Below are 18459 nucleotides of genomic sequence, written 5' to 3' on the forward strand. Positions count from 1 at the left end.
AAAAAACAAAATACTTGCAATAATACAAAAGGAAAACCACTGACTGGGTCAGAATACAGCCTGCTGACACCCTGCTAGTTAGGGTGGTGGAAGCAGTCCAGATGAAATGGACTTGTGGAAGTGGTGATCCTGTAGAAACAATCTGGTAGCTCTCATCCTCTGGAAAAGCAGTGGGTAAGGGCGGCGGTTCCTCTGGGAATCCAGTGGAAAGACTGCTTGTTGTGTCCCAAAACCCAGATTATATCCAGCTGGGGATGCTTAGCTCCTCCCCCATGGGCAGAGCATCTCACAGTGGGCTGATATCATTCTGCCTCATGCTGTGGGTCCTTGATTAGCCATTAAACAGAAATGGCTCTGGGAGGGAGTTATCTCTGACTCATGTGGCAAGACATTGATGGGCCCATTAACAGGAGATAAGGAAGAAACAATGCCCCTCCTGGTTTCAGCAGCTCTTGAGGATGGCATTAGAATACATCTTTACATTGCAACCTAGGACAAGCGGTCACCCCAGTGTCCAGGTGGCAGCAGCAGCAAAGCCCACCCAGCCCCAGCAGTGACTGAGCTCCATGCCCAGGAGGAGCCGTGGATGCCCACGGTGTGGGCAGGCAGAAGCCAGGCAGGGGCTGCTGTTGTAGTGGAGGTTTTGGGGTGTTCAATTAAGTTAGCAATATATGGACTAAGCATTTAAATTTTAAATTGTAGAATTATGTGTTGAATTTTAACCTTTTACTTAAGAAACCTCTGCCAAGGTACAACGGGCATAGGAAAATGCAAATTTCTGAAGCTTCTTGCTATGAAGGACAACACCAGCATAATAAATTGGGCAGGAGATCTTTCTCCTTTTTAATGCCTTTATTAAAAAAATTCAGCTCAGGCTGGGGAGAAACGACAGGTCGCCCACACCCCTGCTGCTCCCAGGAGTGGCACGGAGGAGGAGGATGATGCAGCTGTGTCTGCTGGTATGCAGGCGGAGCTGGGGCTTCCGTCCTCGAGGGAGTAGTGGGAATTCCACTTTTTTGGTCTAACATTCCAGGTCCTCTTTCTAGCTGACATCCTTTCAGGTTAGGGTGAAAAGTAAAAAGGATCTTAGCAGATACTAAGGATTCAGTTCCTCACCTTTAGACATTACTTAGGTTTCATAATTCCATGTTGGCTTCTTGATTTTAGGTTTTTTTTTCCTGGAAAATTGCAAAATTTGGTGAAATGTATTCTCATCTGCATACTAGCTCTGATGTCACCTCCCCCTGCTACCTGCAGGCTCCTGGGAAGCAGCAGGGGGACAATTGCGCTTGATTTCTAACCATTAACAGGTAATTGAAGAAAAACTATTAACAAGAGGTGATTGCAACATGAAGCTATCAACAACAAACAGTCAACACTTCAACTCTCAACAACTGGCCCAACCTGTTTAACTTTGCAGCCTTAAAAAAAATGGATAATTTGTGGGGGTGAACACACCAAGTGTGGAGACACGAGGCTTGACTCCATTTCAGAAGGCTGATTTATTATATATTCTATTAAAATACTACATTAAAACTATACTAAAAGAACAGAGAGGAAAAAATGACCAGAAGGCTACAAAGAAGAAGAATAGAATGGAATGCATAACAAAAATCTTGTGACTGCTCACAGGCTCAACACAGTTGGCTGTGATTGGTCATCAAGTGAAAACAATCCACATGGACCAATGGAAGATGCACCTGTTGCATTCCACAGCAGCAGATAATTATTGTTTACATTTCTTTCCTGAGGCCCTCAGCTCCTCAGGAGGGGAAAAATCCTAGGAAAGGATTTTTAATAAAATATCGTAGCTACAGATGAATGTTTTACTCATAACACCAGGAGAAGACCAGGGAATGCAAGAAGCCTACACAAAGGAGCTCCTCTGTCTCCAAGCTGATCAAAACCAACAGACGTACTCAGATAAGCACCAGGGGACCACAGTGCACACAGAAATGAGAAAAGTTCAAAAGTTCAGTCGTGAGCAAGACCACAGCCTTCAGCCTCAGAGTCCACCAAAGACCCCAGTATGACCACCACAGGAAACAACGCGTGCCCAGAAGGGCATTGATCTCATCACCATGTGAGGGGAGGACAGGCGGGGCCAGGGGTTGAATATGCATGAAGAGATTGTGTAATGCATTGCATATGGAACATGTTTGTGAACAAAGATGTGGCTCGGACCAGGGCTTGGGGCACAAGTTTTCACGAGAGCCATCTCGCTTGTGCCAGGCCCTGACACACATACCCACTACATAACTACATAACTACATCAGGTTGTGGAGTCCATTTATTCCGCATATTGCTTCACTTGGCGACCCAGATGGGACTAACTCTGCTCACCTGCTGGTCCGGCTGGGCACAGACCCTCTCAGGTGTGCCACGGGACTCTTCCCCAGGAGAGACTCGGTGCCTCGGCTGTACACTGCGGGGAGCAGACCACATTGCATTGCGACTGTGGACAGAAGTGGTATGTATTCCTTTCCTTTTTATAGGGTTGGCTACCGATAAGTCGCATAAGAGACGTCTTTGTGTGCAGTTTTGCACAAGCAGTTTGCAAGCAATCGTCTGCCGGGGAGAAGCTGGTGGCGGGGGGTCCCCAGCTGACAGAGCAGCTGGCGGAGCGTTGGTTTGAACTGTGATTGTGTATGGTTATCACATCCGGACGTGTGTGCTTGTGTGTGTGTGTGGGTGTGAGTGAACAGTGAAACAACGCTGCGGGGAGTGAGGTCTTGGTTTAGTTTCTCTGGTAACTGTGGTTTTTCAAAGAACATTTCAAGGGTGCCGGGTCGCCGTGAGCGTGGCGCAGGTCGGCGCGGCGGGAAGAGGTGGCGCAAAGCCGGGGCAGCGGCGGCCAGCCGGCAGCGCCTGGGAGAGCAAGCAGCGCATGCCCAGCGCAGGCAGCCCCTGGCCGGCAGCACATGCGTGGTGCAGGGCGGCTCCAACGAGCGGGGCCAGCGCGGTGCAGGGCCATGAGCTGGGGCTTGCCAAATTGCTCTTGGCGCAGCGGGCCTACAGCACGGCTGGCAGGCACTCGGGGCATAAGCTGCGGTTTGTAGGGTTGCTTTGAACACCGCTAGCTGATAGCACAGCTAGCAGGAGCACGGTACAAGTCAGCATTTGCAAGCAAGCGCCGCTGGTTGGTAAGGGGCAGGAACTACCTGCAGGCAGCCAGCAAGCCCGCCTGGACTAAGAGTTAAGTGTTTGCTGTGTGATAACACTGCCCTTCAGTCTTGACAGCTGTTACTAGGAGAGCCTTTGCATTAAGGGGTTTGCTGCTGCTTTTTTCTTTTTTTTTTTTTTTGGTACAAGCTGAAATAAATGGGCAGGAGATCTTTCTCCTCTTTAATGCCTTTATTTAAAAGGATCAGCTCAGGTGGAGAGCAATCTATGGGTTGTGCCCACGCCGCTGCTGCTCCCAGGAGTGGCACAGAGGAGGAGGGTGATGCAGCTTTGTCCGCTAGTCTGCAGGCAGAGCTGGGGATTCCATCCTCTTGAGAGATTAGGAGATTCCACCTTTTTGGTCCATCACCTTGGTTCCTCTCTCTAGTCAAGATTCTTTCAGGTGAGGGTGAGAAGCAAAAAGGATCCAAGCAGGCATTGGACTATGCTCCCATCCTTAGACATCACCTACGTACCCATAGTTCTATGTTGGCTCGTTGTTTTTAGGGGTTTCCCTGGAACACTGCAAAATTTGGTGCAATGCATTTGTCATCTGCATACTCGCTCTGATGCCACTCCCATTCTCCTGGTACTTGCAGGGTCCCGGCATCCCTCCCTGGCAAGCCTCAGGGGGACAAGGGTTAAACGCTAACCATTAACAGGTAATTGAAGAAGAACTCTTAACAATGAAGCTAACTTAACAGCAACTGGTCCAACTTGTTTTAACTCTGCAATCTGAAAAAAAATAGATAACAATTTATTCACAACACAAGCGAGAGGTGATTTGCCCACGGTGGCTGCCGAACTTCAAGCCTGGGCTGGGAGAGCTCGGCCTCCGAGACATGCTCTTCACAGGTGGTTTCAGCTTGAACCGAGTCAGTCTCTTCATCCGTCAGGGGCTGGGGAGTCATAGAACGGGAGGATGGAGGGAGAGACAGAGTGTTCTTGGGAGGGATATACCGCAGTTCAACACATTGCTATCGAGCCTTTGACTGGGAACACCCCGCAGCTGAAAGAGTGCTTAGAAACGCCTTGACCTGGGGGCTTGAAGGGGTGATTCCCAGTTTTGTGTGCAGACTGACAGCTTTTCACTGGGAGCCAGACTGGCACACAGCTTGGCTTCTCCTTCAGTGCAGAAAGTGTCGGAGGAGGTGGTATTGTGTTTCATATGGACAGAGACCTGCATGCCATGCATGTACCCCTGAACTGCCAAGATACTATAACCAAGATGTACATGCAAGGTGTGAAATAGTGAATTTAATCTGTGGAAAAAGTCACCTAGACCCTGAGACATGGGAAGACATCTTTGAAGAGGATTGGGAAAGGATAAAGGAGTGGCACAGCCATATCAAAAGGAAGAATTAAGGAATTTTTTCCTTTTCTATTCTCCCCAGTGGTTTGGATTGTACCCTTAGGAGTTTGTAACTTTGTGTGGGACTGAGCAAACAACAAACAAGTAAAAGTTAATGGTGGAGTGTTATATATTAATTATGAAATTAATTTGTATTTTAATGTTAATAACAATTAGTTATTTGAAGTATTATTGATTGTTAAATTGGTTATTAATATTTTTGTACATTGATTATTTGATTAATTATTACTTTTTAAAAATAACTCTGAAGAAGCAGAAAAAAGGAGTTTTGATTTGAGACTCACATCTGGACATTCGGAACTGAGTAAGCTAAAGCTTGCTCTAAAAAGACATCATGGGAACAAGGCAGAGTAAGGAAGTACATAAAGCCAACCCATTAGGTTGTGTCTTAGCACAGTGGAGAGAAATAACAGGCAAAGGGGGCAGGCAAAATTTTAAAAACCCTAATTATATATTGCTCCCATTGGTGGCCATGATATCACCTGGAGGATGGGGCAAGGTGGCCTCCTACAGGTACATTGGAATAGAATACCCTGTTACAGCTAATGTTGTTTCCATGGAGGGAAGGAAATGGAAGGAGGTTTCTTACTGTGATATGTTTTTCTCCCTCCAAAATAATCCTGATTAGCAAAGGGACTGTGGCATCAGAGCCCCCTCTGACCCCCTCGTTTTGGCTCTTGAAAGAGAAAACAGAAGCAAAATGGGAGAACTGAAATGGGGCTGCTCAACCTGTAGCATAAGACAGAGAGACAGAGATGCACCAGGACCGATTAAGTTTATCGCACAGCACTAGAGGAACAAGAACAAGATCTAGCTGACCTATTTAGCCCTCACTTGGGAGGGCAGGGGGGAAGGGGTAGAGACTTGGGAGGGGCTCCATCTACACCACCTACACCACCTAGTCGACCGCTTCCACTATTCCTCCTACTCCTCCTCCTCCTCCTTTGGAGAAGACACCAGCTCCAACCCCTCCAGGCAGCCCAATAGCATCCCGAACCAGAGGACAAATACTGCAGGCCCCTTTGCTGGAGACAGTAAAACCAGGCCGAGAAAAGATATTAGTTAAGGTGCCCTTCTCCACCCTTGGTTTGGAAGCATGGGAAAGGGTTGCAGGAAATTACCAAAATGACCCAGTAAACACTACTAAACATCTAGGATACATTACGAAGCAGCACAATCCAGACTGGGGTGCTATTCAATTGTTATTAGACACATTCACTGAAACAGAAAGCTAGATGGTTTTAAAAACAGCCGGGAACCAGGTAGCAGACCACTTTAGACAACAACCAGTGGACCTAAAGGAACATTTTCCACTTCAGGACCCAGGCTGGAACCTGAACCAACCAGTACAAAGACAGAGGCTAAAAAATTATCCGGATTGGCTTATATTGGGAGTGGAAAGAGCAACGCCTGAAACTATAAATTGGTCAGCTTTATATGCTATTAAACAGGCACCCTCAGAATCCCCCAGAGAGTTCCTAGACCACCTGAGAAACACAATGTGACGCTATACACCACTGGACCCTGCATCTGATGTGGGGATTTGCTGGAACCCAGGACGCCCCTCTGGGTGCCCTGGATGACACGTGCCCCTGGCAGACGGCTGGGGAGTCCTGGCAGGAAGCCATAGACACTTGGGATTTTGATCTTAACCCATAAAGCAAATTACCAACCTTGTATGAAGAATCACAAGTCACAGAAGTTTAAATAGAGTGATAATGAATTAATCCCAGGGTGAAACGTGGAATTTGGGGGATTTTACTAGAGGGGGTCTAGGAGGCAAGATGGAAGGATTTGGGCGTTGTCCTATTTTTCTTCCTTCTTCTTCCTAGCTTCCATCTTCTTGGTGATGGTGGCACATTTGGATTGGTTTAGACTAGAAGTAGACAGTCTAACAGAGGTGACTGGTATTGGAAAATAATGATCAATGAAGTACATGTACTTCATAGTATAAAATGAAGACACCAGCCCAGGGGCAGGCAGCGTGCCCATGACAGATCTGTAGATCAGACCTCTGCAGGTCTGAAAAAGAATGGTTTAGATAAGAGACAATAAACAACCTTGTGAACCAGAGCTGAAGAATTCCGACTCTTTCTTCCACTGTCGGGCTGGGAAAAAAGAACTCTCGGGGAGGGTCATCCTGACTGCAGGAAACCTGAGAGGGATACAACAACTAATTAATCTATTTTTGGGACAGTCCAAGGGGGATATTCGGTGCAAACTCCAAAAAGTCTGAGAAGAAAATATACGGAATTTAGAAACTTGATTGGGGGAGGCTTGGAGAGTCTTTAGCAACAGAGAAGAAGGGGATAAACAAGGGATGAAAAACTTAATAGCAATAGTGCAGGAGGAACGGAAAGAAAGACGTGAAAGCAGGCAGGGAGCACCCAGGCAAGGCCCTCCTCGATCCGGCAGAAATCAATGTGCAAACTGTAAGAAACAGAGCCATTGGAAGAAGGACTGTCCAGAGCAGAAAGAGAATGGTCAAGGGAATCAAAGGAGAGGAGGGGTGTTTGCCCATGTGCAAGACAATTAGGGGGGACTGGAGGAGACTACCCCAGCAGGCTCTCTGGTTGTAAAACTAAAGCTGGGGAAATGGAAAAAGAAGGGAAATTCCTAGTCAACCTTTAGAAGCGAGTACCTTCTAGGGGCAAGGTACTCGGTCCTAAATACAGCCTTGATGCCCATAGGGGATGATTATGCTACAGTTACGGGAGCGACTGGCCAAACTGAAAAGGCATTTTTCTTTAGGCCAATAAAATACAAACTGGGAAAGCAGTGGGGGATCCACAAATTTCTATATATGCCCAACTCCCCTGAGCAACTTCTGGGCAGAGATTTGCTGGGACAATGACAGCCAACTATTGCATTCAAAAATGGGGAAAATACTCTGGAGGGAAATGATCAAAAGTATGTAGAAATATTGAGTTTGATATTAACCACTAGTCAAGTCACAAGGGAAACTGAAATCGATGAAGATGTAATGAATCAGGTATTCCCTGGGGTATGGGCTTCTGATGTATCAGGGAGAGCAAAAAACGCTCCCCCTATACAGATCAGACTAAAAAGGGAATGCAACCTGTCAGAGATAAACAGTATCCCCTGAGGAAGGAAGATAAGGATAGCATTAGCCCAGTAATTGAGAACTTTTTAACATCTAGGATTATTAAAAGAATGTCAATCTGATTTTAATGCCCCTATCCTACCAGCCAGCAAACCTGATGAGTCATACAGGTTAGTACAGGATCTGCAAGCCATGAACAAGATAACTGAGGAACTGTATCATGTGGTGGCCAATCCCTACACGTTATTAAATTGCTTAACACCTGAACTAACTTGGTTTACCGTTTCAGGTTTAAAAGACGCCTTCTTTTGCCTTCCTATCCACCTAGCCAGCCAGAAAATTTTTGCATTTGAATGGGAAAGTCCTAAAAGTGGGCAAAGAACTCAACTTACATGGACAGTACCCCCACAGGGATTTAAAAACTCACCCACTTTGTTTGGAGAACAACTTGCAAAGGAATTAGAGGCCTGGGAAGCCCCTCCAGAGGAAGCGAAGCTGCTACGAAGATGACATCCTCATAGCCACACGGACGAGTGAAGCATGCGTGGCCTGGACGGTAAGCCTCTTGAACTTTCTGGGACTCCAAGGGTGCCGGGTATCAAAGAAAAAGGCTCAAGCAGTAAAACAGACATTAACTTATCTGGGATACAAAGTCAGTACTGGACAATGTACCCTGGGCCAAAGCCGGAAGGAGGCAATATGCCAGACCCCAAAACCTCAGACTGCAAAAGAACTAGGAACTTTCCTGGCGATGACGAGGTGGTGCAGGTTATGGATCTGTTACTATGGACTGTTTGTTAAGCCCTTATATGAACTTATTGCAACTAAAAGCAGGGAAATCCAATGGACAGAGGAAGCTACGCAGGCTTTCCACCAGCTGAAAAAAGCCCTCATGTCAGCTCCAGCTCTGGGATTGCCAGACGTGAGTAAGCCTTTCCTCTTGTTCTCCAATGAGAAGCAAGGAATTGCCTTGGGAATATTAGCACAGGACCTTGGCCTATACCAGAGACCAGTTGATTACTTCTCTAAGCAATTGGATGCAGCAGCTAAAGGGTGGCCTGGATGCCTCAGAGCTGCTGCAGGAGTTGCACTGAATATCCAAGAGGCAAGTAAATTCACCCCGGGCCACAAAATGACTGTGCCAGTGTCTCACACAATGTCTGCAGTGCTGGAGGTGAAAGGTGGACATTGGCTTTTCCCGCAACGATTTCTGAGATACCAAGCTATTATGGTGGAGCAAGATGATGTGGACATAGTGGTGACTAACATTGTCAATCCAGCCTCCTTCCTCAGTGGAAACCAAGGGGAGCCAGTGGAGCATGACTGCCTGGAGACTATCGAGGCAACCTATTCCAGCCACCCCTCTCAAGAATGCAGAAATCTGGTTTACTGATGGAAGCAGTTATGTCATCAGAGGAAAACAACACGCTGGGTACCCAGTTACTACCTGCAAGGAGGTAACAGAATCTGGGATGGATACCTCTGCACAAAAGGCCAAGATAATTGCTCTAACTCGGGCCTTGGAATTGGCAAAAGGGAAAGAAATAAACATATATATGGACTCAAAGGATGCATTTGGAGTAGTGTATACTCATGGAGCCATTTGGAAAGAAAGAGGCTTGCTGAACTCTCAAGGGAGAAACATTAAACATGCGTCAGAAATGCTGCGACTCCTAGAAGCAGTCTTGTTACCAGAAGAGGTGGCAATCATGCACATTAAGGCATTTATCAGAAGATAAACTCAGAACTGGAAGAAGGAAATGAGCTGGCAGATAGGGAAGCAAAAGAAGCAGTGAAAAATGAGGTAATAACTGAGGCAGCCCTGATTCCAGGTGGGCAAATTTCCTTAAAATACAACAAATTAGACAAAAAAATTGATCAATGAGCAGAAAGGAGCCTATAACCAAGAGGGATAGGCCACCACAGAGGGAAAATTAATTATACCCTCTGACTTATTATGATCTCTAAAAAGGGAGGAATATCAGAAAACACATTGGGAAATTGATGCCCTACATATCTAAATGAAAGGATCATTGATAGAAATTTACAAGCCACTATCACCCAAGTGACTCCACAACGTGACCTTTGCCTCCAGACCAATCCCAAGAATATTCCCAAACCTAAACTTGGCCAAATTGGAAAGGGCCATGGACCTGGGCAGCAATGGCAAATCAATTTCACGGAATTGCCAAGAAAAGGGGAGTGTAAGTTTTTACTAGTACTAACAGATACCTTTTCAGGGTGGCCAGAAGCATTCCCCACCAGGACTTGTAAAGCTCAGGAGGTAACTAAGGCATTGGTACAGGAAATCATACCATGCTTTGGAGTCCTGGTCACAATCTCCTCGGATAGAGGACCACATTTCATCGCAAAATTAGTGCAACAAGTTAGCCAGTACTTGGGCATAGACTAGGAACTTCACACCCCATATAACCCACCATCAAGTGTTCAGATAGAGAAAATGAATCATTTGATCAAACAACAAGTTACACAAGTGGGACAAGAGGCTAATTTGCCATGGCCTCAATCCCTCCCATTAGCGCTGCTGCAGATTCAGACCAAACCCAGGACTAAGGAAAAGCTAAGTCCCTTTGAATTGCTTTATGGGAGACCATACACGGCGCAGAAGGGAACATCTGCCCAGGACGTATCACTATGTGATTGCTCTGACCAAACAGCTTAGAGCAATCAAAAAATATGTGGCTGGAACTTGGGGTACAGGGCTCGATGCACCAGTACATGATGTGCAGGTTGGAGACTATGTATATGTTAAGTCTCTAAGAGAGAAGGCCCTGGAACCACAATGGGAGGGACCATACCAAGTGCTCCTTACTAGCTTCACTGCAATCAAGACTAAGGAACAAAGTGCTTGGATTCACCACAGCCGTGTTAAGAAAGCTCCAGAAGCCCCTTGGAGAATAACAGCGGGTGATGGTAAACTGAAACTGAAACTTACCCGCACAAAATGAATGCATCATGGTGGGTGGGGATTTGCGCTGAAGTGTTGTTCACAATCATCGCTGTCATCCAAAAATTAGAAAGTACTCCTAGCCAGAACAATGCTGAATGGCCTTGGTCCCAAGCCCTTACTCAATACACCGGATCCATAGGAAAACCTTCCCGTGTTAAACCTAACAACTGTAGTCATATGCAAAACACAAATACATAAAAGGCAGGAGAGGGAGAAACAGAGGTTGTGGTGACTTCAAGGGACCATGGGGGAGGTAATTAAGATAGGGTGTAGAATGATTAATGGGACTACCTATAGTAAAGCAACCCAAATCAGTGTAAATAAGCACTGGAAGATTTGCAATCGTCCAAATGAATTGGACTGTTGGCACAACTTCACATTAAGACAAACTGTCAACATGGTTTGCTTCTGGGCCTACAACACTATTGGGCTGTCTTTCAAATTTAAAATAAGTGCTATAGCTAAGCCTGTTACAACCCACCCCAGCACTCAAGCACAAACCCAAAATCCGCCATTTAAGCTTGAACCTAGATTTTATCAAATTGGCCCATACATAATAAGGAATACAGGTCAACACAACTGTTCTTTAATCCAGTATTATGACATGTCGAACTGGTAATGCAAACTACTATCTCGACAGTTCAGCCAGCTTGTTCCCCCTTCATAAGGTCATCCTTCGAGGGATGGACAAGATGGCTACAAAAACAAGTGCACTTCAGAGACAGAATGAGAAGGGATTTAACCGAGATGTTAGGGACTATGCTAGGGGTTTTGAATAGGATTGACTCAGAAATGTTACTGAACAAATTAGCTGTAGCAGCTAGCCATCCAATAAAATTAAAACAGCCTTTACAGTCATCTCTTTTGGCATTGGGAAATAGTCAGTGGCAAGTCTCGAGGGTGCTGCCGAAATGGAGAGAAATTGAAGATCAAGACCATAGCTTGCTAGCAGACGCATTAAAGGGGGCACAGGATCACATATCTTTAGCCCTCAGCTATATACAAACACAATTATGGGTACAGTCAACAGCTGCTTTAATCATAAGAGAAGGAAGTGAAGGGGTGTTTCCCACTGAAGTGCAAAAGGTTGTCTGGGGCAGTACTACAGACATTGAGAAAGATTTCCAGTCTTGGTGGACCATGGTAATTTTACATATAATCCCCCCACTAACACAGCTCCAGCCTTCGTGCTCACTCTGCATAATGGCACAGTTCACGCTATTCACGCCATTGCTGCCTTAGGGCTCAGTCACAAGCAGCCAGCATTATACCCCTCAGAATACAGGGTATGGGCTTGGAAAATCCAGGGGAGATGGCAAACCATAAACTTGGAACCTTGCATTGCTCAAGAACAACAGGGATTTATCTGTCACAGTAATGTGATTAGTGCTCAAGACATATGCCTTGACAATGACCAAGGCATTTGCCACTTTGAGATCCACCCAGATACCAACCAATAAACGGTACTAGTGTATATAGGTGATGGCTGTGTGTGTTTAAGGACTGTGTGTGATGTCATAGAAATTGATAAGAACAAGGTTGCCGGGGTGACACGATCCATCCTAAGGATGTGATTCGTGAAGGTTCTTTTTCACCTATCTCAGGGTGCAAAAACTGACACGACAAGGGGATTTGTAGTAAAATCAAAACAGAGATACTTTTATTGTATAGCCATAGCAAAGATGCGTTAGAGAGAGAAGGGGAATGAAGAAAGGGGAAAGAATAAGGAAAAGAAAAAGAAGAGAGGGAGGGCAAGGAGGTATATAGCTACCAGACGTGCGGATGACAAAGTCCCTCGAAGTCTGGTCGACGAAGAGGCCTGTCGTCCTCACGTCAGGGGAGATCTCAAAGGTATCAGTCAGCTCTAACCTTTTTTATAGTCCTTTTGAAATGGGGGAAGGGGACACTTTTCAAAATAGTCTATTGATAAAGGGTACAAAGAGTCCATCAGTAGTCCATCAGGAACAGGTGTCGTCAGTAGCAGATGTCGTAGGCAGGAACCATTGTCTTCTCGGTTCAGTGGTCGCTTGCAAAACTTTCTCTGGTCCCCACGCATACCTTCCCTCACCCTACAGTAGGGATTTCAGTCTCAGTCCTTTTGGGAAGAAGGGGGGGCTTTTCCATGTAGGGGTCGCATGTCTCAGTCCTTGAGGGGAGAACCTTCTCCCATCTCAGTCCATCTGTCATGGTGGTTGATGTACGATGAATGGAGGGTCTTTTAGTGGTGACCACAGAGAAGGTCCTTCCAGAGAGAAAGTCCAGCCAAGTCAGAAGGGTGGAGAAATTCCAGCACTAGCGTTGTTAGGTGATGCAGGCGAAGGAGAGCACACTGCCCCTTCTCAGGTGCAGTGTTGTTCCATGAGTTGAGCAAACACACCCGTAGGCAATAATCTGGCTTGGTGGACCAGACAGACCTGGATTTTCAGAACAGGATCTTTCCCTTTCCCCGGTGATCTTGGCTTTCATGATGATCGAGAGGCACAAAAAAAATGAGGGAAGTTTCGGACAGACACTCACAAATAGGAGCAATATATAATTAGGGTTTTTAAAATTTTGCCTGCCCCCTTTGCCTGTTATTTCTCTCCACTGTGCTAAGACACGCCTTAATGGGCTGGTTTTATGTACTTCCTTACTCTGCCTTGTTCCCATGATGTCTTTTTAGAGCAAGCTTTAGCTTACTCAGTTCCGAATGTCCAGATGTGAGTCTCAAATCAAAACTCCTTTTTTCTGCTTCTTCAGAGTTATTTTTAAAAAGTAATAATTAATCAAATAATCAATGTACAAAAATATTAATAACCAATTTAACAATCAATAATACTTCAAATAACTAATTGTTATTAACATTAAAATACAAATTAATTTCATAATTAATATATAACACTCCACCATTAACTTTTACTTGTTTGTTGTTTGCTCAGTCCCACACAAAGTTACAAACTCCTAAGGGTACAATCCAAACCACTGGGGAGAATAGAAAAGGAAAAAATTCCTTAATTCTTCCTTTTGATATGGCTGTGCCACTCCTTTATCCTTTCCCAATCCTCTTCAAAGATGTCTTCCCATGTCTCAGGGTCTAGGTGACTTTTTCCACAGATTAAATTCACTATTTCACACCTTGCATGTACATCTTGGTTATAGTATCTTGGCAGTTCAGGGGTACATGCATGGCATGCAGGTCTCTGTCCATATGAAACACAATACCACCTCCTCCGACACTTTCTGCACTGAAGGAGAAGCCAAGCTGTGTGCCAGTCTGGCTCCCTGTGAAAAGCTGTCAGTCTGCACACAAAACTGGGAATCACCCCTTCAAGCCCCCAGGTCAAGGCGTTTCTAAGCACTCTTTCAGTTGCGGGGTGTTCCCAGTCAAAGGCTCGATAGCAACGTGTTGAACTGTGGTATATCCCTCCCAAGAACACTCTGTCTCTCCCTCCATCCTCCCGTTCTATGACTCCCCAGCCCCTGACGGATGAAGAGACTGACTCGGTTCAAGCTGAAACCACCTGTGAAGAGCATGTCTCGGAGGCCGGGCTCTCCCAGCCCAGGCTTGAAGTTAGGCAGCCACCGTGGGCAAATCACCTCTCGCTTGTAGGAAAAAAAAAAAAAAAGCAGCAAACCCCTTAATGCAAAGGCTCTCCTAGCAACAACTTTCAAGACTGAAGGGCAGTGTTATCACACAGCAAACACTTAACTCTTAGCCCAGGCGGGATTGCTGGCCGCCTGCAGTTGGTTCCTGCCCCTTACCAACCAGCGGTGCTTGCTTGTAAATGCCGACTTGTACCGTGCTCCTGCTAGCTGTGCTATCAGCTAGCGGTGTTCAAAGCAACCCTACAAACCGCGGCTTATGCCCCGAGTGCCTGCCAGCCGTGCTGTAGGCCCGCTGCGCTGAGAGCAATTTGGCAAGCCCCGGCTCATGGCCCTGCACCGCGCTGGCCCCGCTCGTTGGAGCTGCCCTGCACCACGCATGTGCTGCCAGCCAGGGGCTGCCTGCGCTGGGCATGCGCTGCTTGCTCTCCCAGGCGCTGCCGGCTGGCCGCCGCTGCCCCGGCTTTGCGCCACCTCTTCCCGCCGCGCCGACCTGCGCCACGCTCACGGCGACCCGGGACCCTTGAAATGTTCTTTGAAAAACCACAGTTACCAGAGAAACTAAACCAAGACCTCACTCCCCGCAGCGTTGTTTCACTGTTCACTCACACCCACACACACACACAAGCACACACGTCCGGACGTGATAACCATACACAATCACAGTTCAAACCAACGCTCCGCCAGCTGCTCTGTCAGCTGGGGCTGGAGAGACCACCGAGTACAGAACTGACAGGGCCAGATCCAGAGATGGGAAAGACATAGTGGAGGGCTTCAGGTGAGCAAACAGGAGAGTGCTGAGGAACAAGGAGACCACGGCCAGGTGAGGGAGCCAGGTGGAAAAGGCTTTGTGTTGTCCCTGCTCAGAGGGAATCCTCAGCACAGCCCTGAAGATCTGCACATAGGAGAAAACAATGAACACAAAACATGCAAGTCCTAAACAAGTACTAACCGCAAGGAGCCCAGTTTCTCTAAGGTGGGATTTGGAGCAGGAGAGCTTGAGGATGTGTGGGATTTCACAGAAGAACTGGCCCAGGGCATTGCCATGGCACAGGGGCAGGGAAAATGTATTGGCTGTGTGCAGCAGAGCATTGAATAGGCCACAGGTCCAGGCAGCTGCTGCCATGTGGGCATGAGCTCTGCTGCCCAGGAGGGTCCCGTAGTGCAGGGCTTTGCAGATGGACACGTAGTGGTCGTAGCACATGATGGTCAGGATCTAAAATTCTGCTGAGATGAAGAACACAAAGAAAAAGATCTATGCCACACATCCTGTGTAGGAGATGTTGCTGGTGTCCCAGAGGGAATTGTGCATGGCTTTGGGGACAGTGGTGCAGATGGAGCCCAGGTGGCTGAGGGCCAGGTTGAGCAGGAAGAAGAACATGGGCGTGTGCAGGTGGTGGCCAAAGGCTACGGCGCTGATGATGAGGCCGTTGCCCAGGAGGGCAGCCAGGGAGATGCCCAGCAAGAGGCAGAAGTGCAGGAGCTGCCGCTGCCGCGTGTCTGCCAATGCCAGCAGGAGGAAGTGCCTGATGGAGCTGCTGTTGGACATTTGCTGTGTCTTGGCATGGGGATCTGCAAAAAAAGTAATCATGGAATAGTTGGGTTTGGAGAGGACTTTAAATATCCCAGCACAGCCTGGGGGTGCTTTCCCCGCACTACCTGCCCAGGGGTCTGCTGCCTGGAGCTGTCCCTGCCAGCAGCTGCTTCCCTGTGCCCAGGGCAGGGCCCTGCCAGTGCTGCCAGAGCCCAGCCCAGCCCTGGGGGCTCAGCTCTGCCCTGCAGACCTCTCCCAGCTCTGGCAATGCTCAGGGACAGCTCTGGCTCTGCAGGCTCTGATGGCATCGCCAGAGCAACCCTGAGGAGGCTGGAAAAGTGACACTGATGTTGCTTCTAAGGGGACCTGTGTTGATTTCTGTCACTGCTCACTTTATTGAGATTTAAGAGAATTTTTTTTTTTTAAATTTTACAGCCTGAATTGAGAGATTAAAATCTATGTACAATTTCCCATCTAGGCAACCCAGAGCAGCAGATTAAAAAAGCAGGATTTTCCCATTTTATGCTGCCCCTGACTTGCTGTGCTCCCTGTATAATCTACTTGGAAATACTCTGCAGTTAAATGTCATGCAGGGAGCAGTCCTCAACAATGAAGCATCCTCACCACACAAGGAGAACACTTCCAAGCCTTACCAGCTATCTCCTGCCACCCAGATCTTGTCCCCCAGTGCTGGGAGCAGCTGCCAGGGCTGGCTGAGAGCTGTCCCTGGCAGGCAGCAGAGTCCCTGCCCCAGCACAGCGCCCTGGGCTGCAGGAGCCTGCTCTGCAGGACAGCCCTGGGCACCCCTGGCTGCTCTGCACCAGAGACAATCAGAGAATGTACTCACAGGGTCTGTAGGCATTGGGATGTTCCAGCTTTAGGAGATGGCTTCAGGAGCTGCAGCTGCATTGTCCTGCAGCCAGAGGTTCCTAGGCTAAGTGTGCTGGCAGTGATTCTGCTCCAGGCACTACTCAGCACCTTCCCAGTCCTGACTGATTGAAGCTCTCTGTGCCTCTGGGCTGTGCCTGCAGGCAGTGCTCCAGCCCTGCTGGGCTGGCAGAAGAGCTGCTCATCAAGAGAAATGTGCTTTTGAAGCTCTTCTTGGTTACCAGCAACTGCCTCTGTGCCAGGAGCTCAGCCCAGCTCAGCAGCACAGACACAGCAGCAGGACTTTACTGACCCTGTGGGGCTTTGTGCTCATGCCCTGAACATCAGTCCCTGAGAGGCAGCTGAAGAAACCTCTCCAGAACTCCAAGTCAGAATCACACTCCAAAGTTTCTTGGACTTTTACTGGATCCCACTGAGGGACACGACTGAGAAAGTGTTTCCAGGCCCCAGGCAGAACAGGGCACTGGAGGCACAGATGGCAGGTGGGGACAAAGAGAAGCCAAGTCTTGGTGGCCTGGGGCACAGCAGGGTCTGTGCCACCAAGGGCTGGGAGGAGACACCTTGTCCTGAGGCCCTGGGGCCTCCTGGCACAGCCCCAGCCAGGCTGGGCACTGTCAGCCCCTTGTCTTGCCCTCAGCATGCCCCCCTAGCCCACATCCCAGTGGCCTCAAGGATCTGCTGGAAGGAGTCCCTGTGGAGCCTTGCTCAGCAATGGCCCTGGGGGCTCCTTCAGGCTCCCAGGGACTGCAGGTTTTTCAAAGGACTTTGGGTTTTTCTTTTGGCTTAGACTCTCTGAGAGGTTTGTGCAATCATGGCCTCCAATTATCTGCTGTAATTAGTCCCTGGAGAGGCTTTGTCAGTAACAACACTCAGTGGGGCTCATTAATGCTTCAGGGTACTTGAATTATTTTAAGGTACTTGGTGTTTCCCTTTTGATACAGACTCTGGGAGAGGCTTGTGCAAGCATGGCCCCAATTATCTGCTTTAACGAGTCCCTTGAGAGTTTTGTACTGGCACTCTGAGGGGCTCATTAATGCTTTGAGATACTCAAGGGTTTTTAAAATACCTTGGATTTTCGTTTCCCCACTGAGTCTCTGAAAGGATTTTGTGCCCTCCTGGCCTCCAGTTCTCTCCTCCAAGGAGTCCATGAAGAGCCTGTGTTGGGGATGGACCTCAGTGGGGCCCATTTATGATCTGAGACTCTTTGGATGTTTCCTCTGACTTTGACTCCTGGAAAGATTTGTGCAATTTCCTCTCAGGCCCTGATGTTCCAGGGCTCAGCTCCAAATGCACCATGTGGCTCATTAGGATCAAGCAAGTCCTGCCAAACCATGGCTCTGCCTTGATTTCCCTCTGCTCTCATGCAGTTCATCAGGAAGATTTCTGTAATGGTTTTGGTTTGCCATTTTAAGATTTCTTGGCCAATGCATCATTTAGTGTGGTGGGTTCAGTGTTGGCTAATTAGCAGTGCACTCACTAGAATATTCTTACTCATTTCCGGCTGTTAGGTAGGATTAGGAGAAAGGGAAAATAGGCTCAAAACTTTAAAAGTGTATAAAGAAAAGTTTATGAATAGTAACTAAATAAAAGAGTAATAAGAAGCAGATCAAAACTTTGGAACAATTTCCTTCTCCCTACAACCTTTTCATTCTTACTGAGAATGTAAGGAAACAAAACCTAAAATTTCAGTCAGTTTACGATCTCTAGAATAGTCTTTCTTCAGTTCAGTTAGGGAGAGGAGTCTCTCTTTCATGCTATGGAGGCTTCTCCATAAGAAAACACTTCTCCGTGGCTCTCAATTCCCATGAATAGCAGCCACCCAGAAAATCTGCAATTGTGAAGTCCTTCCCATTTTTTCACACCTTTCCCCTCAGCTGTGCTTGTGA

The 18459-nt window shown here is 47.4% G+C and overlaps 1 protein-coding gene across 1 annotated transcript in view; it reads right to left on the reverse strand.

Moving 5' to 3' along the window:
- LOC135304013 (zinc finger and SCAN domain-containing protein 2-like) overlaps positions 1-18459 on the reverse strand; it is a 291747-nt gene that overhangs the window by 233462 nt on the left and 39826 nt on the right. The gene's annotated exons all lie outside the window — the stretch shown is intronic.

This window comes from Passer domesticus, chromosome 6, assembly GCF_036417665.1.
Source record: "Passer domesticus isolate bPasDom1 chromosome 6, bPasDom1.hap1, whole genome shotgun sequence".
In the NCBI taxonomy this organism is placed as follows: Eukaryota; Metazoa; Chordata; class Aves; order Passeriformes; family Passeridae; genus Passer; species Passer domesticus.